The sequence below is a fragment of the Triturus cristatus genome, chromosome 5_1, assembly GCF_964204655.1.
Source record: "Triturus cristatus chromosome 5_1, aTriCri1.1, whole genome shotgun sequence".
In the NCBI taxonomy this organism is placed as follows: Eukaryota; Metazoa; Chordata; class Amphibia; order Caudata; family Salamandridae; genus Triturus; species Triturus cristatus.
In genome coordinates, this window is record NC_140587.1 from 296,589,559 (window position 1) to 296,612,368 (window position 22,810).

The 22,810-nt window shown below is 43.9% G+C and overlaps 1 protein-coding gene across 2 annotated transcripts in view; it reads left to right on the forward strand.

Moving 5' to 3' along the window:
- The window catches only part of TMEM65 (transmembrane protein 65), a 240,622-nt gene that overhangs the window by 149,473 nt on the left and 68,339 nt on the right, over positions 1-22,810 (forward strand). The gene's annotated exons all lie outside the window — the stretch shown is intronic.

Consider the following 22,810-nt stretch of genomic DNA (forward strand, 5'->3'; position numbering starts at 1 on the left):
AAAAGCCCCAGTGACTAACCTTCTTCAAAATGAACTATTTAAGAGCTTCCCAGTGTTTTGGGCCTGCGTTTCCATTTGCACAATATACAACAATGTGCAGCATTGTCTCTGATCTACAAGAAAGGGCACTGAGACAGTCCGACTGCCTATAGGCGTAATAGCCTAATACATGTTGAAGCCAGTTTGTACTCTACAATTATTCTGAGTAATATTCTGGCCTGGTTAAATGGCCACGTGCTAATCTGGCCATTTCAGACAGGTTTTTCGTAAGGGTCTTTCGATGATCGATCAGATCTTTATCTCACTTAAAAATGAAAAGTTGGTCCTGGCTTTTCTACCTAAAGGACACTGAGGTGCCTTTTAGGTATTTTTAATCTCTACACCATTATAGGAATAATATTCAAAGAGCTCCTTGGAATATAGTTGAGCCCACCCTGGTTTATAGGGACCAGGGTGAGACCCGATGATGAAGTATGACACCGATAGGGTGTCCATAAACAACCTTTTTTTAGGTAATGTTTTCCGCAGAAACTCGGAACAGTGTCTTAAGGGTGGTAGGATACCTTAGTGTTATTAGTGAACAGAACCAGCTCAAGACTAGACCACGTAAGCCTATCCAATGTCCTAGGGTTGAAAGCAGCCTTTGATAATAGATCTATAAAGTTATTATGAGTGACTTATTCAGTGCTGTAGCCAGTGCTAAACTAGAATACATTTCGGTTGTATAGAGCTCTGTATTTGGCATGGAGGTTGTGATTAGGATGTTTTCAATTTCTTTTTTTTAATAAGAATATGATAATCTTTCTAATTTAAAGGCTACTCTTAGAGTGCTGGAGTGAATATGCACACAAGATTGTCACCAGATCCATGTAGCCAGCACAGGAAGAGTGGGTGCAGTCCATAGTTCAAGAGATGTGAAGTAGGTAGACATTTCAGTAGTTTAAAACTGGAACTACCTCACTTTCACTTGTTATGAGAGTGCTTTACACAGCCTAGATTACCTAAAGAGAGTAGAATTAGAAGAGTGGATCCCCTTGGAGACGTTCTTCATTATTGGTGGACCAGGAGGAGCAGCAAGAAGAGGATGCCAAAGGAAGTCAATGGCCATTCTCTCACTATTGGGTGAAAGAGTTTGCCGGGGGGAGGGGGGTTTACATTTACCAGCAGTGCTGTGAGGCAGCACCAATAAAGTAACACCATAAATGTCCCTTCCTGCGGGTGCACTCTTTCTACAGGGCTGCGAGGTTAAAGTGCCATCTCGCCGGTGTACTGAGGGGATCAGGAGCATTTCCATAATTGCACAAGGCAACAGATGTATGTATTAGTATTTATATAGCACAACCCCAGCTAGAGTACAACAGTGCGCAGTATGTTATGGGATATGTCATGGTAATATTGCGAAATGATACAAAAATATGCTGGGGATTTACATCTTTTCAGTTGCACAATTAGATTACATTTCACATATTTACAGTTGATTTTAAATATTTCCATTTTTAGGCAGATGAAGATTAAGTGCTTTGGCCAGAATCACACAATTTCCAATTAAGAGCTTAGCACTGCAGTTTCTTTCAGCAGGAGAGGGACACTGAGTGTCTTGTGTTCATGGTTCCAGCCTTAACTGCATAGACCGTGGTATTTGCAGACTATAGGAGAGAAACAGAAATGCCTCTGCAGTGATTTAGATTGATGCGTTGCAGTGCAGAGAATGAGAATGACTGCCAAGCGCATATTGCACCCAGCCTTAGATGGGCAAAGCCCAGCAATATACCATGGAATCGCAGCATACATAGTCTTCCATTATTACATATAAAACCTTGAGACTTGCACAGAATGGTCAATTAATGTCCGTCAGAACATTCTAGATACCTTTACCCAAGCCAAATCCAAGAGAAGGTCGCAAAGCCTACCATCAACTGGAAAACATCCCCCATACTGTTATGCATGGTCTATGGTGAGATTAAATTAGGCAAATGACTTTAAATTGCCTCTGCCACGTTTTTTAAGGCAGCGAGGAGAAGTTTGTGATAACAGTGCTACTTCCTTGACGAAGAGGATATTGACTTGAGATATAGGTCCATTGTTGTGATAATACCAGAAGATCAGAAAACAAAAGAAGTTAATGGCAACAAATTAGTAAGGAGATTTTATTTCCAAAAAGCTTACAAAGAGGCAACCGCTTCACGTGTGTAAAACAGGTCTGAAAATGTTATGGAAGATTTCGAAACCGAAGTAGGAGTTTAGATGACACCTGCTTATGTTTATTGATCCTTTGATTAAAACTCTTTGGTAGAGGTCTTATTCATTCCTTAGCTTTGGTTAGTGACGGCCTTAGCATCAATGCCTCTTACTCATCTTTTTTACTATTAAAGGCTAGATAGAACTGTGTTGCACAAAACACTGGCCATTATGTATTCTAATGCACCATAGAATGAATTCTGCTGATAATTAGATTCAAATTAACCTGCAACTTTCAAACAGGCCAACAGAACAGACCAACCTATCCTCTTGTCTGGGTTACATAGTAGTCCTCCGGCTGAAGGAGCGTTTCCTATATATGAATGGAAACAATAATTTCATTTAAATTCTCCTACATCTCCCGAGTTCTTGCCTTCGTCAAAAGTAATGACCTGCTACTCTCACTTCCTTGAAGAATCCCCTTGTTCCTCTGACGGGGCCACAGGGCTTAGTTGACTAAAGACAAAATAATGGCATTAGGTGTTTGACCGTGATGGTGGTGGTGGCTGCCTCTCTTCGGAGGTCGGGAGTTTTATGCATTCCCGTACCTTAACGACTGGTTGCTTGAAGGCAGGCTCAGAGACATCATTGGTGGTTTACCTCTGAACATACGCGAGCTGAAGTCCCAACTGAATCCCTCACAGAGGCTTCCATTCATTGGGGCAGTCCTAGACACGGTGGAGTTCAGAGCATTTCCTTTGTTGCAACAAGTCCACGACATTTGAGCTATAATCACAATGTTTCAGGCTCCATCTTTGATCCAGGTGAGGGTGGCTCTGAGGCATCTTAGCCTCTGTGCCTCATGCCATATCCTTGTCAACTATACCAGGTGACACATGCAAATCCTGCTGGTCCAGCATCAAGGCTGCTTTTACGACGAAGATCTGCACTGATAGCTGACTGACAAACAATTTGTCCTGTTTTAGACTACTGTCCCTCTCTCACTCCGAGCTGACCATGGTTAAGGACACATCACTACTGGATTGGGGCCAGGGGGTGGGGGGGGGGGCGGGGCGGAAATCACCTGAGGGTGGTGGAGATCAGAGTTCTCTGGTCTCCAGCAGTGGGCTGGCCCCACATCAGTGTGCGGCAAGGTGAGGAACATTTGTCAGGCTCTGAAGATCTTGTTACCGTTCTTCAAAGGCAGGCTGGTGTAGGTCATCTTATGCTATATTTATATGTATATCGTGCTAATTGCCAGTAAGGGTATCCAGGTGCTATGCAGGTTGGTGGGTGGCTGTCTCCTTGGTGTATTTACTCGCAGAGCCAGGTCTTCAGATTCATGCGGAACTTGAAACGATGATGATGAGACTCAGATGTGATGTGGGAGGTCGTTCCATGCTTTAAGGGAGATGTAAGCAAAGGTGCATTCTCCGGCTTTGTGAATGCAGGGTACATTTGCAAGTGAGAGACCAGCTGAGCAGAGGTGCCTGGGAGGTAGGTGGTAGGCTGGACCTGTGTTGTGTAGTTATTTGTACGTGTGAGGAGTTTAAACTGAGCAACACCATCGGCATGTGGCACTACAACATGCTGGGCAGCGTAAGATCCTGGGTCCTGTGCCAGGAGGCGTTAATTCTTTGGAGGTGGCAGGAGGGCTAGGGCACCTTTCTGGTTAATAACCCCCTGACAGATGCTCTGAATGCCAGGACATATAAACGGAGCAGACTTATTCTGGCAGATCACAAATGGCATCTACATCCTGAGATGTACCTGGGTGTATTCCCCTAGTAGGGGACCTCTGGTTTGATCTATTTGCTACTGTTGATTGTGCAATGTCAATTTTGTGCTCTGGCGTTTCTGCAAGCACACTTGTTAGGAAACTGATTCTGGCTGGAAATGGAACAAGGGACAATTGTACACCTTCTGGTGCTACATCTCCTGCCCTGAATTCTAAAGAACAACTAGGCCCACGCCATCCTAGTAGCCCTGGATTGGGAAAGGTATGCCACAAAAAGGCCCTTAAAGAAATCCATTATGGCGGTCACTGGTACAAATTTGTCACCTGGTTTGGTGCCTGGTACAATGACCCCTTCCAGGCAAAGCTGTCAGATGTCCTTTTGTTTTGTCTTTAAACCAGCAAGGCTTTGAAATGGGCACTGTCAAAAGTTGTTTGCTTGTCCTTCTGGCTTTTCTATATCTGCTCAACCACCCATCCTTGCTCAAATCTCCACTTGTGATGAGATTTATTGCAGGTTTGACATACAAGGGCCCTGCCACTGATTGGTGCAAAAAGCACCTTTTCTTCATATGTGCCAGGCTGCAATTTGGGTGTTGGTGTATATGATCATGAAGCGCTACTTCCTTGACAGCCAGGTCCAGCTGGAAGAATACTTTGCCTGCTTGGTTCTGCAATACTTTGTCTGCTCCACTCCACCTTTTGGAGGTAGTGTTTTGGGATCTGTTCTAGGGTGAGAAATCTGCAGTTTGAAGTATCCATCACAAGAATGGTTTACTTACCTTTGGTAATGCTCCTTCTGGTGGATACACTATTTAACTACAGATTTCTCACTGCCCTCCCGCCTCTGCATTCTGTGGAGTGGTCTCATTAACGTCTAGAAATGTCCCAAGTTAATACTTTGCACAGTCTAACCAACATTAATTTCTTCATGCTCTGCATTTGAGGATGCGTAAAGGGTAAAAATATAAGAAACTGATGTCTGTGTGCAGGGGTGGCTCTTATATGAGGCTTCCTTCAGTCACGTCAGTGTCGGCATGCAGCAAGCATGGAGTTTTATTATGCCAGCTAGAGGCATGCAGGAGAACTGCTATAAACCTTACCTGATCCAATGTGGCACCTGGAGAATATTCTGAGATGAGGAATCTGTGGTTGGATAGATTATCCACCAGAAAGAGTGTTCCAGAAGGCTGACCAGTTGGGGTCCTCCATCAGCCAATGAAAGTCAGTTCATAGAGAAGTCTGCAATACAGAGAATGCAGTGGTGTTTTCATTTCTTTGCAGGTTTGGTTTGTTGACATACATTGTTTATTAATTAAATTGTATAGATAAAAGTAATTGACTAACTTGGCACATGATCTCCTTACATGTGGAATGTTACATTCAGATTGAAGAATCTGTTAGTGTTTTTAGAGTCCCGAACAGATGTAGCATGAGCCATTGCCAGTTTTGTTATTTCTTGAAGTAACGGAGCTCCATCCTGGTCTTCATTAGTTTGTTGTCATTATGATATTGGAGTATATTCTATTTGTCATCTTCTATTTCCAAGGAGATATTCCTTTGCCAGGAAGAATAAAGAATCTGAGCAGTAGGCGTATGCAATAAATAATGAGCATTTTGTGTCGGAAAGAGATTGTCTTGTAAATTTCCCCAGTTACCTAGAAAGGTATGAATTGCAAAATAATTCTTAATCAAATGTAATGATTTCAATTTACTTTGTAGATTTTAGCATCTCTGCATTTCAGTGACTGCAATGCAATAGGTGGATTTCAGAACATCTCCAATTGTGTTTATCACATTGGGCTTCCAAACTGGGCAATGCATGGATTTTGTGCATAGCGTTCTCTCATTGGTGCCCCCTTCATAATATCAATATTATTTACACTTAAATGGCTCACTCTTCAATTTACCTGGCATAGGTGTGCTGATAGCAAATGGCCATTATTGCCTAACTAATCTATGCTCCTTTTATCGACCTCTCCTCAATTAAAGGCTGAGTGGTCCTACCGGCATAGTGCGCTTGTGGCCTTCATGTTGCAGAGCTCGCTCAAGTGGATACATTAGTCCAGTAAGATTTCTTGCAAGTTATCCATATTTACTGTACATTTGGCAAAGTGCATATTCCTAGTTTGCTGTGAGTGGTAAACCTAATTTTAGCATAGCAAGGATGGTCAAATTGTCAGTCAGTGATGCCACTTTGTTAATGCCACAGAGAGAGCCTACATTTTCAACACATGCTGCCAGTTGTTTCTCAATCACTTGTTTGTGTGTAGATTAGGGCATAGTGTGTCATTTGCAAGAATTAGTGTGCTCTATAAAAGGTCTTCATACATTTGATTGGGTGTGGTAGCAGCATCTAACTTGAACATTCGCAATCGAGGCTTGTGAAGAATATCTTTATAGGAAATTGATGGAGAAGCTTCAAAATGGGATGTTGTGGTCACATTTCTGATGGCTGCTCTAATACATATGATCTAATTTACTGTACTTCTCGATAACCTAGGCTATACCATCACTGAGTAAGAGAAATCTGAGCTCAGAATTGACTAGCTTTCTGTTCTGTGTACTGGATATATCCTAGTCGTCAGAAAATATAAGACATTCTTTTGTGTCTGTGTAATGAATCTGCTTTTCACTGAAAGAACACACCCAACCCCTGCACTCCCTTTCTGGGAGGCAAATATACCACTGCACCTTTAAAAATACACTTTGAATAGCACTTCCTAAAGACGAGGAAGGGACACAGCACTCCCTTTAGGCAAGGCAGGGCAAGAAAAACAAATTTTGGTGCATTTAAAATAACACACACGTTTTTTAATGCAACATTTTAAAAAGACAGGCCGAATATATCAATCATACCAGCCTCAAAGAAAACTGTTGATTAATGCAATGTTCAAAAGGTAAGTCAAATATATCAGTAAATGCAGATTCTCAGATGTCAAATGAATGGTTACATGAACAATTGAAATAGAATTCAATATATATACAGATGTCAAAGAGTAGAAAATATATACGAGAGAGAGAGAGAGAGAGAAAGAGAGAGAGAGAGAGAGAGAGAGAGAGAGAGAAAGAAAGTGGTTAGGAACCCCCCTTACCGACTGATTCTGCAACATCCTTGCCCGCTCTTTAGCTGGGGAAGCCCTTTCAACAGCCCAGGTAGGAGTGTCAGTCAGGGATCAAGTTCCAGCACCAATCCACAGCAATATGTCGTCTATTCTGTGGTGAACTTCCACGTGACCTACGAAAGCTTCCAGCTTAAGTATCATAATTCAACATGAGGCGAAGTTTCTAGAAAACCCTGCCCCTTTCTCATTGGAAAAAAACGAGCAGGCTGTACCAGTCTGCATCAAGGCCAAGACAGTGGCTGGCCAAGCCTCTGTATTTTGATTCTGAGACAGAGTTTGTACATTCCACAGATAATATCCAGTTCACTCTGGTCAGTGAGGTGCGAAAACAAGTGAGGAGCAGAAAGCTCTTGAATGTGAATCGCAAGCACTGCTATGTAGGCAGGAGCAAGGCAAAGTCGGACATGAGGCCATGTCAAAGCCAATAGTAAGAACTCATAATTCTGTGCACGCAGAAGCAAGGCAAAGTCAGAAAGCAAGATGACATGAAGCTATGTCAAAGCCAATAGTAAGCACTTGTAATATAAATGTACTGTTCTACTCCATGACAGCTCTCACTAAAAGACAGCAAGATTATAAAACAGAAGAGAAACAGGCATATGCAGAACCGTCCTACACTAAGGCTAGGGTAAAATAACACATTAAAGTCAGTTAAAATGATGGTAGTCGGGGTTCATCATAGGGTGCCTAATCACAAGAGCGCCTCATTTATTACATTCTGCTACTCCATCACATCATCAGCATATAAGGCTAGTTCTGGATGATCCTGGTGCACCTTGATATACTCATCAAATGGATGTTTATATCCTCCATTCCTGCTTCTAAAGAAGGTCTGATCAGACAGACGTGCAGGTGTTCGTACGTTTGGTGTATGTAAAAGTATTGACTTTAATCCTGTTCTCTGAGATGACGTAATCTTCAAACATTGATTAGGACTAAATCATTCAGCTCCTGTACAGGTGCTGCATCGAATCTATATGGGATCCATTATGTGCAGTAGACTTATCAATGACTGGTTCCAGTACGGTATTTAATTATTTTCGCAATACAAAATGTCCTACTTTAAATTCTGATATTTTAGGGACGCCAATTCTAAAAAGGTGTTTTGTGCATCACTGGGACAATTAAATGAAAGTATTGCGAGTTCCAGGAATATTATCTTTTGCTCTAATCCCCACGGTTCTACCCTCCAGCTCCCTATATAAGTTAGAAAAGCATAGGTCCACTGGGACTCCTTAGCACCCCTTGGACTGAGACCAGAGGGAGGAGTGAACTGTAGTGGATGGTCCAGTGACGCGAGCACATGCTTATCAGTACATAGGAGATGCACTTGCAAAAGTTTCATTTCCTTCTCTGTTTCGACCAACATGCAATATAGGTCATGCTGCTTAACTGGCATTTTTAATCTGTGCACATTGAGAGTAATGATCTTGAGGTGTGCTGAGTGCCCAATGTGAATTCCTCAAACACAAGGAGATGATGAACGGAGAGCTGAAACTTTTCAGACACTCACCCTAGTCAGAGATCTGGGTTGAATCAGTCATTGTTCTTTAGCTCACTTCGCCACTCCAGTCCAGACACAGCTGTATGCAAATCAGTCTTGACCCTGTGCCTCAGGGGAACAATCCAGCCCGAACTGCCAAGCCATGTCTTCCCTGATCCGGAAGCAAGCACCCTGGGACCGGTTTCGGGCTAACAGCCCTCATCAGCCAGGCTAGCTTGAATCCAGTGGCAAAGTATGAATTCCTGACAATGCCATTTAAGGCCACTCCTCCACTGGGATCAACCCCATAGCCAGCGATCCCTCAAAAGTTACTGGAGTGCCTTGAAAACATTTCCAGTGTGACTTGGTTTTCTTTGTGTTCTGTATGTTTGTGTGCCAGTAATAAAGAGGAAGTGTAAAACGTTTCCTCTCCCACATTCTGAGTCTCCCAAGTTTCGCACACCCTTGCTCCCCACCATTGCCCCGTCAAGAACACTTTAAGAAACAGTGTCGATAGGGCCGAAGGATACTAAAACTGTAAGAAGGTTAGCCTGTGCAATTAGCAGTCTGGAATTCAAAAAGGTATTTTGAAAGTACAGTAGTTCTACACTTGTCCAATAAAAGATAATGACGGCTTAAAGATCCTGCTACAGACGTTTACTCCACCACAACATAAACCTTAAAAGGAAAACAGGTACCTACAATAGATTAAAGTGGTCGAGCTGCCCTGTTGGCTCTGGAAGAGGTCACTGCTGACTGACCTCTTTCATTCAACATGAGTTCAGACAAAGGGATTGAGTTTCTCAAGTTCCCCAGTGTTATGGAGTATTGGTTCACCTGCTGTTGATCTGTATGGCCTCAAAGTCTCCTCTCCTTGTTCTTAGTCACTGGTGTCCTGGAACTCTGAAAAACCTCTTGTGAGGGAACGGGAAGAACCTGGTTGATCCTGAACATCTGCTGGCGCAGCCACACTGTTACAGTGGCTTCTGTCCTTGGGGCAGGGGAGAAGGGGAAATGATGATCATTCTAGTACCGGAACATAATTTTGAAATGGAAACCACATTTTCTTTAGCAGTATGTGTTTTGTCACCTCTTCGTCAATATAGTGTGGGTAATATATTGAAATATGGTCATTCAACCCTCTCTGACCCCAAGTTGGTTGTTTTTTGACATTCTCCAAGATTAGTTTCCTGACCTTGGAAAATCGACTCTTGCAAGGATATCCGACACAGGGCCCTGTATTTTATCAAGCTCAATTGAGGGCATTTCAGAGTCTTGCAAGAGTTTGTCAAATACAGCTATCACACAATGCACCACTTCACAGTTGAAAATGGCAAGTGAATAGTCTTGCTATGCGCATTGTTCCTCCATGAACTAAACCCCACAATCTCCATCTTCGCAGCAAGACATCATTGCAGTGCTTCTATGGGCTGGATAGCAGTTTCTCTCTGCTCTCCACCACCAGAACAGATTTTCTAATGTCAAATCGATTTGGCAAACTCGTCCCGAATGGAGACTAGTTCTTTCTCACTGTCCTTTCTCCCTGTCCTCTCTCCTTTTAGATAATACCGAAATGGCACTCCTCCTGTCTGGAAAGCTGTGCGCCTAGTTAGTTTTCTGTCAGGGCAGCAGTTGTAAACTGGAGGGTCCTAGGGAATCTTACCTTCCCTCATGAGATAGTTGGTAATCCAAAGCATGGTCTAGAAGTTGAACATTGCTCTATTGGATTCAGCGGTGAATCTGCCTGCCGTGATTCAGGTGGAATAGCACGAAGATCAACAATGAGGAATGGCAGATTGATGAGGGTAGGGAGCTAGTTAGTAGCACATACGAAAAGGCTGTCATTGGACCAACTAATATAGGTTATGCATGATGGAGCTGATGACACACGGTAGCCTGTGAAGGGCAAGCAATTCCAGCTGTGCTTTCTCGGAGGAGGAGGGCAATGGCTGTAGGCATACTGAGGGATATCAATTCACCAGAGGCTACAAGCATGAGGGAGGAGGAAGTACAGGAGCTGCAGGAGGGCTAGTACTTACGATCCAACTGTGCATTCAAACATGTGGGGCTAGTGTGATGCAGAGAAGTTGAAAACAGGAATAATTAACAGTGATCTAGTTCAATTAAGACTTTTGTAACCCACTCTGAGAATATCAACATACAATGCAGAGGTCAGGGGTTAATAGAGTTGTTTTTCTGTGCATATGTCACTTATGCACTTGTTCATGCTCTGCGGGTTCTGCACTGTTGTCGCAGATTAGTTGATTGTTCTATATATTTACATGACAAAAGGGAAGACTGTAAATAAGAGAATGTATACAATCCATTTCTAATAAAAAAAAGTCATAGCTGTATTAATTACTATTATATGGTGATATTCTCATTGATTGGTATATAAAAGCCTTAATTGAATTAGGTTACCGTTTATTTATTTATTTATAACTATTTCCCTGAAACCATTGTTTCATATAATATATGTTCCCAGGTGCTGGTGGGCCTATTGAGTTGGTATTTTTTGCTAAATATTCAAGGGAAACTGGAATAAGGCAGAGAGTTGGTGTTTTGAGCTATTTGCTGCCCCATGATGTGATGTAAGGAGCCCGCTGTGTAAAAACAACACTCTGCTGCTTCCCTGATAATCACAATGCAGACAGCAGACTGCAAGTGACAGAGGTTGTCTGGCAGCATTCGAAACAGGAACTTAGAAATTGCAGCACGTGCAAAGAGGTTTATTAAAGGAGACTTGGAACTCATGACCACCCAGAAGCTACCAAGTAATTGTGAACACTTGAAGATCAGGTATAGAAGTACAGCTTCGCCCCATGCTCAAATGCAACACCTTGTATGCAGTCCTTCAGTGTAACTGTGGTTGCCCTTGGGGGTGCTATGGGAAGCACAGAGTGATGTTATACCTGTGCAGTACGTTTTTGGTATCATTGTATTTGGGAGGGGGAGGGGGTAGGCGGTAGGCTGAGCACTCTAATGCATCTTGATTGGTCCTGAAGCCCTCGGTGGGCGGAATGAAATGGGTAAAGGGCAGGTCATGTGCATGCAGTAGGTTCCCATCTTCGGAGCTGGTGTATCAAATCACCCAAATGGGCACCTGGAGCTAAACAGCACATGGGAAGGAGGAGCGAAGCTAGCAGCCAGAGTGTATCGTGACTCTTAAGCTTCAAACTCATTCCAAGACCGACCAAGGCTCCTCTTCTAAGATGCGCCATGGCAATGTAATCTCAATTTCAGCAGGCAACGTGGGAGCTTGCCCTAAAAAGACAGATAACCTGTCCACAGGACTAGTCAAAAGCTGTGGTAAGAGCAGTTCGTTTAGCAGGGGTTACAACACCCATAGAGTCATCTCTTCTGCCTCTAGAGTTGAGAAAAACAGAGTATCAGGATTTAGACTGGTATCTGAGAATTCATGGGAATGCCTTCTTTCCAACTGAATGAGTTGCCATGCTTTTTCAGATTGAAGATGCCTGTCCTTACTCCTTTCAGTCTTTAGACTTTTTGAATGGGAAAAATGTCACATATTACTAAATTTCTTTAAATGTTAAGTGCAAAATCACTTCTTTCTCAACAACTTACCCTACCTTCATTTCCCATATCTCCAGTTCCTGTCTTGGGGCCATCCCGCAATCCATGCGTGGCATAATTTTAAGGAGTTCTCTGCTGATTCCATATGTCAATTTGACCTGTTACACATCTCCAGTCATCCTCCATTAATTTCACCATGGTCTCCATATCTTGTGTAATTTGCCTGGACATTCCATCACCTCATATCACTTTCCTTCCCTACATTCATCAATCTGTACGCAACTGCCAGTTTTTTTTGGGGCCTGTTTGGTTTCCCCAAAGTCACATAATGCTTTGTTTTGCGATAATTTATCTCTGGGTACAGAATGGCATCTTGTATCCAATTATGCCTTCATCTTCTGTTCTCCCCAGTATGATCAGTTTTGGCAGAATATATACCCCAATGCCTGTGAAAATTGACATTTCCTCACCTATTTCTTCTACGAAGTTCTGAATTATTTGCAACCTCAGAAGGGTATGATTGAAGGTTTTCTTGTCTCTTTTACATTTGCAGCAGTTTCCTATTGTGGGTTCGATTTTGTGTATTTGGATTCTATACTTATACACTTTGTGCAGACTTTTGAGCTGAGTTGATCTGGCATTGCTTTGGATTGCCACCGCCCACCTCCCTTGGATGTTAGAATGGGTCCTCCCGGTCCTTGCCAAATCGCCTTCCCACTTCTGCCTTATTTTTTTGTAGGTTATCTGGGTTATTTTTGTGAGCATTTTATAGATTAGCAAAACCTTTCTCTCCCTACTAAAGGTCTTCCCAAAGGTCCCTACTTTGTGTAGTGATTGGAGAGGGGACTTCTTTAGTAATGATTGTCCAGCCCTCCTCTAGAGTGGTCTATGATCTCAGTTTCTTTAGTGCTGTGAGTGGTGCAGTTTGTAATATTTCTGCAACTGGATAAACACCTGAAAATTTAAATATATGTGATTCCAGAAGCCTCCAAGTCTCGTTACATCTCCCATCACTCCTCCAACAGTTTGTGGTGTCCTCTTAGTTGTCATCCTCCTCCATTCCTCCGTTTCTGTGAACATGTGCCATACCTGGCTACCATCCCTCTCGCATCGTATAGTGTATGTACAATCTTTTTTTCCCCATCATGTGTCTCCAGCCTATTTTCTGGTCCACTCAAGTCTGCATAGGGCCATTTACTGGCTACTACTAGCTGTGAGGCCCACAAATTGCGTCTCATGTAAGGGTGGGGCTATACTTCCCATGTATATTGTCCTATATAAGCCAGACAATGCAATTTGGGGACTCTCTTCGTTCCACAACAATCTTCTTAGTTTAGCCTCGACTTTTTGAAGAAGGCCTCCGCCACGTAATGGGAGTTGTTTGGCGTTCATATAGAAAGTGCACCGGGGGGATTAAACAACACTGCTAATTCCCATCATTGACATGTCATAACCCACCAGCGTCTCACGTTTTCATTCAAAAAAGCCCATTTATAATAGGTTACCTCTCTACCCAGCTATCTAAATTCATCGTAGCGCACTCTTGGGTTGCTGTCCACTATCCTCCCATGGTAAGGTCCTAAATTCTTTGGTTTTCGGACTATTATAAAACCAGAGCCCATATCAGATTCTTTGAAATTTCCTCACTGGATTGGAATAGAGTGTCTTGAGTTTGCTGCATAGAAGAGTATGACATCCACTTATAAAGAGTTTCTGCCCTCTCAGTCTGAGTCCAATCTAAAGCCTTCAACCTCTAGTTGCCCCTAACTGAACAGACCAGGTGATCCAGTGCAGAGGAGGGTGGACTCTGGGGGGGATTAGGGGGCACTCCCCATTCTAGTTCCCCATCCCAAATAGAAGCTCTGCAGGCTCACCCCATTAAACCTCATCTGTGCCATCAGTGCCGTATATAGCAGCTTCACCCATGCCTAAAACTCTGGGCCTAAATTTTGTCTGCACTCTGGCTAGATAGCCTTACATTGCCGTGTACACCTTTGCATCCTCCAGTCTGTCCATCTATTTCTGCACAGTCTGCAGGCTCAAAGGGTAGAGCTTCTGGGCATAAACCATGATTGGTCTAAGTGGACCAATGTTAGTCGGACCATGATAAGTCTATTTGTTTCGATCCTGGCCAGTATCTCTACCTCTTCATTAAGTTGTGACCTGGGTACATAGGACTGTCAGTCATCTCATTTTTTTATATCCCAATTGTTAGCCGATTAACGTAATCTGAGAGTCTTCCTGTCGCTTTGACTTCTAAAAACATGTTTACTGTTTTTAGATGTTTCCTGTAAGAAGAAGTGCTCTATTTATTCTCACAGTAGGCCATTAGGGCCTGGAACCTTCCATGTCTACAATTGGAACACTGCTTCCTCTACCTCTTCTAAAGTCGGTGATCAGTCTAAGGTCCTTCATCAGTTTGGTGTATCAGTTCTAGTAAGATTTTGCCTCCTTAATAGGCTTCTATCCACCTGTATCATTGTACAGGTTCTAGATGAAATCTGCAAACGATTGGGCTTTTCTGATTCTCCCAACACACCATAAACCCTATTATTTCCTACTAAACCATGTAAACAGCTTATTGAGTTTGCTTTCTACTTTTAATAACCGTTTCTATGTGCCCAGATAGTGGGTCCTTGCATTGTTGTGCACTACTGCCTTTTATTTTGATTATATGCAGTCCAGCAGCCTTTGGGCTAGTGACTGTGTCTGAGTCTTTTTTTGTCTTTCTTTCCAGCCAATCCTTTTTTGGTCTCGCCCTTTCTCGCCCCTTTTGACAAGCATATGCTATACCTGTATTACGGCCTGTCCTACAATCACTGGCTTGTATCCTTCCCATAAGACCTCTATTCAGTTAACTGACGCAACGTTTTGTTCAAAGTAGTTGGTTGTAGTTTCCTATCACATCGTATTTTCTGACCCATGTATTTAGCCTCCAGCTTTTATGTTTCTTAGGTGTCCCCTTCTGTACCACACAGATCAATACTTAGTGGTCTGAAATCTCTCTCACCATATATTCTGCCCCAGTAATGCTCTGGAGTTCCATACCTCAGATAAACAAATGATCCAGTTTCGAGAATGTGTAATGGGCACATAACAAATGTGGAGTGTTGCATGCATCAATCTCATAATTATCTGAAAATCTTATCAGTCAGTCAGTCAGTCAGTCAATACTTTATTTCGGCTAACAATAGCCATAAAAGTCAACACATAAAACACAATACATAAATCCATAGTGCAAATACACAGTTCATAAGTCCATGTTGAACAAATTACATACAATTTATGATGGTGAATTTTTATCCATGATTAAGCAATACCAGGTAAAATATAAATATTACATTAATTTAGCTAAAAGCCAGAGTTCTTATAATAGCAATATTAAAAATGAGGTAGACTTGAGGATAATCTGGTAACTAGAGTAATCCATAGTTCCTCTTTCTATAATTACAGTTTATGACCACAGCGTTTCCTAATAAGGTATACATTAAATAAATATCTACTTATACCATATACCATTACTTGGGAGGAGTTGAATTTTAATATGCGCTCAGCTACTTTATATGACTCAATCCCCATATTCCTACAGAGGGGTTTAATCCAAGAAGTCCTTGGTTTCTTGTAGGCCGGACAGAAAAAGAGTATGTGGGGAATATCTTCCCTAGCCCCAAGGGGACACATGGTGCACAAATCCAATCCATTTCCTCCAGCCCACTTGCATGTGTAGGAATTTAACAATAGTACCCCATACCTAAATTGTAGATAGAGAGATTTTGCTAAGGGAGGAGCAATCTCATCCATAAATTCCTCAAAATTAGGTGAATCTTTTGCGTTTAAAAAGATCTGGGTCAAAGTACCAATACGAGGACTCAGAGTTAGTTCCCTATTAACGTGGGACCAAAAGGTTGCCTTGAGGAGTTTTTTGGAAGACTGAGTCAAATTACGAGGCTCCTCCCAAAAAGTAAAAAGCCCCAATCTCTTAAATGATGTACAGATATATTTCAGCCATGGGGTTTTCAAATGAACGTCCAATTTAATAAGTTCGATCAACCCATCCTTATAGTCTATCAGCTCAGGGGTCGACCATATCCTAATCCAGTACAGTAATGGTCTTATAGAAGCCAAGTGCTCTGTTCTTTTAAGATCAACGTCTAAAAACAGGGGGACAACTGGAGTACGAGTCGGTATTTTAAGTAGACTACGCACAAATGTATTTTCTATCATCCCAAATTTGGAAGAATTACTATGTCCCCATATCTCAGCACCATAAAGGGCTGCTGATTGGGCCTTGGCTTTAAAGACCTCCAGTGCTGGAGTAATGGCTTTGGAGCTACTTGCTCCGTGCACCTTTAGGATAGGGGAAGAGTTCTGTTTGAGAGACAGTAAGCTTTTATTTAGCTGGCCTTGCCAGGACAGCTTGTTGTCTAATATCAACCCCAAATAGTTAAAACTTTCTACCTTTTCCAATGTGCGATTCTCTAAGAGCAAGTTTTTCCTAAACGTTTTGGTAGGGTTTATGGCCATGTATTTTGTTTTCTTTGGGTTAATTTCTAGCCCCTTTTCCACACAATAATTGTGGAAAGTATTAACCAAGTTTTGCAACCCTCTCGGGGTCTGAGAGATAAGGATGGTATCGTCGGCAAAAAGTAAGGAGGTAATTGGTTCACCGACTAATTTTGGGGAGTCATGAGCACAGTTCCTCAAGTATGTTGGAATATCATTAACGTACAGTGAGAACAATGTGGGTGCTAACACGCATCCTTGGCGCACCCCTCTATCCACAGGAATCGCTTTAGATAGTTTTCCTGCTTTTCCCCATTTAATTTTTGCATAGTTCCCTGTATGGAGTTTAATGAGTTCATTAAGTAACTCGCCAGGGATGTCTAACTTCTTTAGTGTAGACCACAGCAACTTCCGGGGAACAAGATCAAAAGCAGCCCTTAAATCTATGAATGCAACATAGAGACTACCCTGTCTGATCTTTAAGTATTTCCAATAAATGCACATAAATCTGAACACCTGGTCAACTGTGCTTACTTTAGATCTAAAGCCAGCTTGGTATTTTGACAGTAATTTCGTCTCCTCAATCCAAGTTAAAATCCTATTTAAAATCTGTCTGGCAAAAATCTTTTGTAAAACATCAATTAAACTAATGGGGCGGTAATTGCTAGGATCATGGCGATCACCTTTTTTAAAAATTGTTATGATTTCTGCCCCTTTCCATGATTCTGGAATAGGTGTACCGGCCACAATTGAGTTACTTAAAAAGTTAATGTACGGCCCCCACACATTGACATCGTGTTTCAACAAGTCACCAGGAATTTTGTCAGGGCCGGGGGCCTTACCTACTTTTACAGCTAATAATGCCTGAACTGTTTCTTCTAAGGTAAAGTGTAATGGTACAGTACTACTAACTGGATCAACATCTACATTAACTAGGGACAAATCATCCTTACTAATCGTGTAGAGTTTAGAAAAGTGATCACACCAGGTCAGTTCGTCCAGAAAGATATCCTTGGGTGATCTACCCTTTTTATTTCCCTTAGCAATTAAATTCCAGAAGGTACTTTGGTCATGTAATTTAGCTGCACTCAGTAAGTCATCCCAAAGATTAGCATCCCATGCTTTTTTAGCTTTACTCAGGGTATTTTTATAGAATAATCTTGCATTTTTTATATCACATTGGGTCCCATTTTTTACTACGTGAATCAATTGTGATTTAGCAACCCTACAATCTTGGTTATACTATTGATTTCCTGATTCGACCTGGTCCATAGTTTTATTCCCTTCTTTTTTATAAACCTTACTCAGAAGGGGAGATAATGCGTCGACCAACTTCAAGTGTAAGTCAAGAACTCCCTGGGTGCCTGAGGGTGGTATTTGGGGAGTCCCTATAATTTCGCTGAATTTATTATAGATATTGGCCAGCGCTTCTTTTTTGCCCGCAATATAAGACCATTTTATGGCACGTCTATTATTAGAAATCTGTATATCTCCAATTTGGAGATTCAGTGGGCCTTCTGCAGGTAATCTTAGAAGAAATAGGGCAGGGTCTAACCATAGTTGGAGGGGAAAGTGATCACTCTCTATTCTAGAATCAACCTTAAAGTCAATTAATGATCTCCATAAATTTCGAGAGGCCATTACGAAGTCGATATGTGATCTGATACTTCCCTTAAAATAAGTGGGAGCTGAAGGAATGTCTGAGGGAAACCGACCATTACATGATCTTAGGTCGTGTGATACAGTCATCTGTAGGATCTGTATGGAGGCTATTGTACTTTTTGCATAACTTAAGGCCTCCAGGGGCATGATACCACTAGCAGTATCTTGTTCAACAAACAGGCTATCAAGAACCTGGATAGGTTCGTATTTACAGTTAAAATCTCCACAGATTAAAACACGAGCATTAACTCCCAGTCCATCTAGGGTGGAGTCCAAGGTGTCTATCAAATTAGATTCTCTGTTTGATGGATAAGGTCTATTGTATATGTTTAATAAGTAAATAACACTTTTATTACTGGTCACAATTTTTAGTCCTAACAAGTCCGGGCAGGTACTAGGCAGCTGGCTAACCTCTATTTCTAGGGAAACTTTAACCCAGATAACCAGCCCCCGGATGCCCTTCCCCTATTCGATGGCATCGCTTTAGTGCAAAAGGTTTTAAATCCTACTCTATGAGGGGGTTCTACCATCCAGGTTTCCTGAAGGGCAATTATATCATGTTTTCCAAAGAAAGAGCATACTGCCACGTCCATCAGGTTCCTAGAGAGTCCAGCAATGTTCCAAGACAATAGGCTAACATTAAAATCCTCAGTTAACTTTGGGGAGATTCCCCTTAGTCCAGTCTCATCACTGGTATTATTGTACCCTGGCAAGTTATCTGGTACCATTGTATCTTTCTCAATGGCAGTTTCATTGCCTAATATCTCTGCCTGTACTATAGTTATCTTAGGAACAATATCAGACCCAGCTTCTGCTTGCACTCCCCGCTTAATTCCAAAGTGCCCATCTTTCTCTGGCTGTTCATCCAGAGGGTTAGAGGGGACCCCCAGTGCCACCGTGTTTTTGAAGCCAGGGATTCCACAACCATTATAAATCTCTAGAGGGTGGGTGGCCAGCAATGAGACTAAGCTCTTATTTATATCAGCCTCTGGGAGTCAATCATTTTCGTCTAGGTCCCTCAACGCTGCATATCTATTTGCCATAGGGATTTCAAATTGTAATGATTTATTATCAATACGAATAGGACTATCCTTAATTGTTCTTTGGAGTAATCTATCTGGGTGTCTGTAAAAATAACCCAAAGGGTGAACACGTACAGCATCTCCTCCTAAAGCAAGGGAAGCTGCCCTTAGGAGTGTAGTTGCCACATGCTGGGGATGTCTGAAGTTTATTATAACACAATCCCCCTTACATGTTTTCCTTGCATTACCTAACCAGGCAACTCTTCTAGTGGACAATATTTGGTTTGAGAGGTTCGTGGGGAAACCACAGTTTTTGTTTAGCCAAGCAACTGATTTCCTCTTAAGTGAATCATGAGATTCAACCGAGGCTTTAAGAGGGCCTGGGACAAGTGGGGGAACATTAGTCAAAATAACCACATAAGGTTCACAAGCTGGTGGGAGGTTGGCACATATAGGCTTTTGTGCTATAGCTATAGGACCCTGGTTACTAAATGGATCTGTGTTGATTCGAATACCACCACCAGCTGGTTGTAATGTTGTCATGCAGCCAGTTGAAGTGGAATTTCCCCCCTCTAGAGGGGGATCCGGGGCAGCATGAACAGGTTTCAGTGGTACCTTAGGCAGTATGATAGGCGGTATAATATGCTGTTTCAAACCCTCTACAAGACCACCCAGCCTTGATACCTCTAATGACAGGGTTTCAATTTTGTCTACAAAGGGTTTAATCAAAAGCACCAATTTTTCCTCCAAAATTTTAGCTATAGTCTCAGCGAGAGTAAAACTCTCAGCTTCATTACGGGTCTGTGTTTTAACATGAGCCACAACGGGCCTCCGAGGTTGATCTAACACTGATTTATGATGTACACTACCCTTCTTAAATTGAGACTTTCTACATTTTCTAACTGCTCTTTTCGGAGGAGAAGGAGGGACTTCAAGCTCGCTCTGGGACTCCGATATATCTTGGCTTACAATATTAACCTCATTGTCCACAATGCAATCTGGTAAGTTCCCCACTAAGGTTGCTTCGATTAAAGAGTTCCCTATAAGTAAACCGTGGGCACCATCATCTATACATAACTCTGGATTATCTTCCAGAGTCATCTTCCCAAGGGACTTCCGTCTTTCACTATTTATCATACTGACCCTTTTGACCAAGTAATTGTCCATCGTTACTTTAGCCTTTGCCATCTTAAGCGCTGATTAGGTCATAAACAATTACAGTGTAGTTGATATCACAAATAATCCCAAAGAACAGGATAGTACTAGTACTCTATAGCAGTAAATTAAAAACCAGCAAGTTAGGAATTTTAGGAGGCAGAACAGTAACCAATAGTATTACACCTAAATGTATAACCTAAGAACGCACGACTCTTAACACAATCAGGAGAAGCTCATGTCTGACTAAATCCGTTCAAGGAGAATACTTGCAGGTGCGTGTCCACTACGCAATCAAGGGGGGTGGCCCAACCCAACCACCTACGACCTCCTAACGGCCTCACAACGGCCCGCCCTTTGCCCGGGCTTAGCCCGGCGCCGACCCGCGCGCGATCCCGCGACGCGGGGGGCGGGCTCAGTTAAATAGCGCCTCCGGGCGCGCAAAGTGCGTAGTTTCGACTTCCGGGTCGCTGAGGGGCCTGGGTAATGTAGTCCCCGTGCAGATCTCCCCCCACACAGCGGTCGCGATGTCAGGCGACGGCGGGGGGGAGTCGTGAGGCCAGACACGAAGGAACGAGTGCTCCAATTTAACCCACGAAGCCACACAGGTGAGCAGCAATGATCCGCTTGGCAGGAACAGCCCCCGCTCTGCCGGGGGCGGGCTCAGTTAATTAGCGCCTCCGGGCGCGCAAAGTGCGTAGTGTCGACTTCCGGGTCGCTGAGGGGCCTGGGTAATGTAGTCCCCGTGCAGATCTCCCCCCCACACAGCGGTCGCGATGTCAGGCGACGGCGGGGGGGGAGTCGTGAGGCCAGACACGAAGGAACGAGTGGTCCAATTTAACCCACGAAGCCACACAGGTGAGCAGCAATGATCCGCTTGGCAGGAACAGCCCCCGCTCTGCCGGGGGCGGGCTCAGTTAAATAGCGCCTCCGGGCGCGTAAAGTGCGTAGTTTCGACTTCCGGGTCGCTGAGGGGCCTGGGTAATGTAGTCCCCGTGCAGATCTCCCCCCACACAGCGGTCGCGATGTCAGGCGACGGCGGGGGGGAGTCGTGAGGCCAGACACGAAGGAACGAGTGGTCCAATTTAACCCACGAAGCCACACAGGGGAGCAGCAATGATCCGCTTGGCAGGAACAGCCCCCGCTCTGCCGGGGGCGGGCTCAGTTAAATAGCGCCTCCGGGCGCGCAAAGTGCGTAGTTTCGACTTCCGGGTCGCTGAGGGGCCTGGGTAATGTAGTCCCCGTGCAGATCTCCCCCCACACAGCGGTCGCGATGTCAGGCGACGGCGGGGGGGAGTCGTGAGGCCAGACACGAAGGAACGAGTGGTCCAATTTAACCCACGAAGCCACACAGGTGAGCAGCAATGATCCGCTTGGCAGGAACAGCCCCCGCTCTGCCGGGGGCGGGCTCAGTTAAATAGCGCCTCCGGGCGCGCAAAGTGCGTAGTTTCGACTTCCGGGTCGCTGAGGGGCCTGGGTAATGTAGTCCCCGTGCAGATCTCCCCCCACACAGCGGTCGCGATGTCAGGCGACGGCGGGGGGGAGTCGTGAGGCCAGACACGAAGGAACGAGTGGTCCAATTTAACCCACGAAGCCACACAGGTGAGCAGCAATGATCCGCTTGGCAGGAACAGCCCCCGCTCTGCCGGGGGCGGGCTCAGTTAAATAGCGCCTCCGGGCGCGCTAAGTGCGTAGTTTCGACTTCCGGGTCGCTGAGGGGCCTGGGTAATGTAGTCCCCGTGCAGATCTCCCCCCACACAGCGGTCGCGATGTCAGGCGACGGCGGGGGGGAGTCGTGAGGCCAGACACGAAGGAACGAGTGGTCCAATTTAACCCACGAAGCCACACAGGTGAGCAGCAATGATCCGCTTGGCAGGAACAGCCCCCGCTCTGCCGGGGGCGGGCTCAGTTAAATAGCGCCTCCGGGCGCGCAAAGTGCGTAGTTTCGACTTCCGGGTCGCTGAGGGGCCTGGGTATCAGTCTCGTCTCATCTCAAGCCCTGCTCTTGTTTCCCCTTGACCTGTCCAATGTAACATCCGGCACTATGTTAAAGTTGTCCCCCGAGGAGGGTGTGGTGGGGGTGCTCGGAATATCTAACCTGATTCCTTCAGAACATTTTCCTGAAGTGTACGCTGGGAGCAGATGCTGGTAGTAGTATATAACTCTCCCCCATGCAGCTTGGACCCTTGCATAACAGCTCTTTGTGTCCCTCCATGCTGTTATGATTATAAACAGAAGTGATCTTATCACCAGCGCTGCCACTCCTTTTGACCCCCTACTGAATCACCCTCTTGCCAGCAACTCGTATCTACCTCTCACTAGGAACCAGTATTCTGTGACCATCATATGTGTCTCCTAGAGGAGCAGTGTCCACTTTATGCCTTCTCTGATTTTTCCTACTATTTCCCTCAAA